The 3,331-nt window shown below is 40.8% G+C and overlaps 1 pseudogene; it reads right to left on the minus strand.

The window, feature by feature from the left end:
- Positions 1-2,151: 2,151 nt before the first annotated feature.
- LOC112821919 (small ribosomal subunit protein uS19 pseudogene) lies at positions 2,152-2,595 on the minus strand (annotated as a pseudogene).
- Between the last annotated feature and the right edge of the window lie 736 nt (positions 2,596-3,331).

Here is a 3,331-nt window from a genome sequence, read left to right on the forward strand (position 1 = left end):
GCTTAGGGAACACCACCATATCCATCACAAATTTCTTTATGATTTCAGGTTGTTTTCCTCAGTATTTTTCTTGTTTCTGCAGGCTTGAATTTTAACTTCTGACTCATATTTTCAATTGAAAATTAAAATTAAAAATTAGTACACATTAAAAAAATAGGCAAATGAGAGTAGAGGCCAGGACAGTAAAAAATGCTCCCTTGAGGGGTGACTGGCTGGCTCTGGTAGAGCATGAGACTCTTGGTCTTGGGGTTGTGAGTTTGAGCTCCACATACTTAAAAATAAAATCTTTAAAAAAAGATGCTCACCTGAGCACGTGCATGGCTCAGTCAGTTAAGCGTCTGCCGTCAGCTCAGGTCATGATCCCAGGGTCCTGGGATGGAGCCCCGCATCGGGCTCCCTGTTCAGCGGGAAGCCTGCTTCTCCCTCTCCCTCTGCTGCTCCCCCTGCTTGTGCTCTCTCTCTTTCTTTCTCTCTCTGTCAAATAAATAAATAAAATCTTTATTTTTATTTATTTATATATTTAAAAGATTCTTATTTATTTATTTGACAGAAGAAGAGAGAGAGCACACAAGCAGGGCAAGCAGCAGGCAGAGGAGTCCGAGATCATCACCCGAGCTGAAGGCAGTTGCTTAACCAACTGAGCCACTCAGAGGCCCCTCACCTTTCTTTTTATCTTTAATGTTGTCACTAGAACATTACAAATGTGGCTCACTGTTTATTTCTATAGGACAATGCTGATTTAGAACGTTATGTCGATCATTCTGTGTGTTGGACCCATGCAAAATTAATTTTTGAGAAGTCTTGGGCTGCCCTCAAGCCCTCCTTTGGATTACTTTCAAGGTGGGGCTGGGAGGTGACTTTCTATTTAGTTGTTAGACCTCTTGAACTCCTTAGCTTTCATAAAACAATATCAGGCTCATCTCTGCTGAGTTAAAGCGTATGATTAAGCATCATCAGGCAAGATAGAACAGTCACATTCTATATATTGTCAGGGAACATGACCTCATACAGTTGTTCAGTACTTACCTATTTGAACAAAATCACATTTTAGTGCTTGTTTAAAGAAGTCATGTTATTGCTGAAATTACAGAAGCAAAGATAAACGTTACACATCTTTGTATAGGCCTAGTTCAGGACTAACAATAAATGTTTGCACAAAACCATACTACAGGGTTTCTTGTGGTAGAAACTAGCTAGCCAGACACTATCTAGACATCAAGTATTTCTTCCTCCTGGGTGCATATATCTTAGCTTTCCTTGGAGTTAGCGTGTAGCCATGTGATTAGGTACTTTCCAGTGGTAGTGAGCAAAGGAGATATACTTCCAGGCCTGGCCATAAAAGCCCATGCATTATTATTCACACATTCTCTATCCCTTCTATATTAACCTCAGAGGCCACAGGTTCAAGATAGCAAAATCATGAAATAGAAGGATTCTGGATCCTTGCACCACCTGGAAGAAAGCTACCATGTGAAGTTGCATGACTGACTTTGTGAGTAAGAAAGAAGCCATTACTTTTTTAAGTCAAAGAGATTTTTGCGGTTTATTTGTTACCACAGCATATCTTAGCTTACCCTAACTAATATAGTTCTATTTAATATTGACTTTTTAGGAGTTAATATTGGAAATCACATGGGTAAGTTGATTTCCAATTACACATAATTTGCAAAGTACATATGCCCATCAACCAGCAGGTGAACAGCTCTTGAAATATAACTCATGCAAAAATGTGGAAATGCTCCATGTGTCCTTGGAGGCTGATGTGACAATTCATAAAGTCATATCAGAAGAGGATGATAAATTTTGTTATAATCCTGTGAAGTTATAGTTTAGTGATCTATTGGAAGATGGGTACTTATAAATTTCAAACAAAGACAGTACAGGTGGCACTTCTCTTGTTTCTATTCATGATTTCAGGGTTTTATTTCTAAATAAAATTTTTTTATTTCCAAATAAAAAGTACTTCTGTTCCTAGATTCTTCTGGGTAGCTGCATTATTTAAGTATTTCTGGATATTTTGGCAGCTCAAAGAATAAAGGCAAAGCACCTCTACCGTTTTGATTTATTTGATGTTATTGTTTTACATATTTATTTTGTAATCAATAGGAATTTTATTTTTTTCATTATTTTTTTTAAGAGAAGTCTGTGCCTTTATTGGCTGAACAGGCTACATGAGAATGAAGCCGAGTGGGTGGCCGGGATGCTCAGCCTGCAGTGCTTCACAAGCCTGTAGGTGGTGAAGAACTGGCCCAGGTGTGTCCAATCATCTCGGGCTTGATTTCCATCTGGTTGAAGGTCTTGCCCTTGTAGACACCCACCAGGCTGCCCACCCTCTTGGGCATGATGATCATGTCCCGCAGGTACTCCTTAACCACCTCACGCTAGGCCATGGGGGGAGCTTCCTTCTTGGCCTTCCGCAGGCGCTCCACCAGTGAGTGTGGCTTCCTCCGCAAACCGTCGTTCAGCTTCCGCTGCTGCTGGGCGCTGTACCGCTGCATCAGGGGCTCCTGGACTGTCCAGCAGCCGGTCGAGGTCAGCGCTGCAGTAGCTGAACTTGGAGAAGGTGCGCTTCTTCTGCTCCACTTCTGCCATCTTGTCAGCTCTTGGAAAAGGGAATAGGAATTTTAAGTATAGATCAAAACCAACATTATTACTGAAGATTTTAAAGTTTATATAGTATTTATATTTGTAACAAGCCAATGAGACTATTCTTTTACTTTTAAACACATGAAACCCCTCCTTTTTTTTTAAAGATTTATTTATTTGAAAGAGAGCATGCATGCACAAGTGGGGGGAAGGGCAGAGTGAGAGAATCTTCAAGAGGACTCCCGCTGAGCTGGGGGCCAGACCTGGGGCTCTATCCCAGGACCCATGAGATCTTGACCTAAGCTGAAACCAAGAGTCGGATGCTTAACTGACTGAGCCACTCCAGTGCCCCACAAAAACCCTTTTCTATATTTTTATCACCCAACTATAGTGGGAAGTGACATTTGATTTAGAATCCTAGATTGATGTCAAGGATAGCAGCACTTGACAAAGCCAAAATTGTACTTTTTTGAGGGGGGACATGGGGTGAGGATCAGAGGAGGAAGAAAAGACCATGAAGAATGATAAACAGAAGACATTTGTAGAGTGATTACTTTTCCAAGAATTTAGAAGGATATCTCTGTACTTTGTCCTGTCCAGCTGAGTCACAGAATCATACACCTCATGCTATGCTAGTGACGTCATTGTCTCCTGTAGTGTTGTTTCTAGTAATGCACATGCTTTAAAGTTCAAGAGGACTAATCACAAGGGACTTTAATGCTGAAAGATGCAAAACGTCTGCACT

The sequence above is a fragment of the Callorhinus ursinus genome, unplaced genomic scaffold (genome assembly GCF_003265705.2).
Source record: "Callorhinus ursinus isolate GAN/ISIS: 27379988/994484 unplaced genomic scaffold, GSC_fseal_2.0 scaffold8, whole genome shotgun sequence".
Lineage (NCBI taxonomy): Eukaryota > Metazoa > Chordata > Mammalia > Carnivora > Otariidae > Callorhinus > Callorhinus ursinus.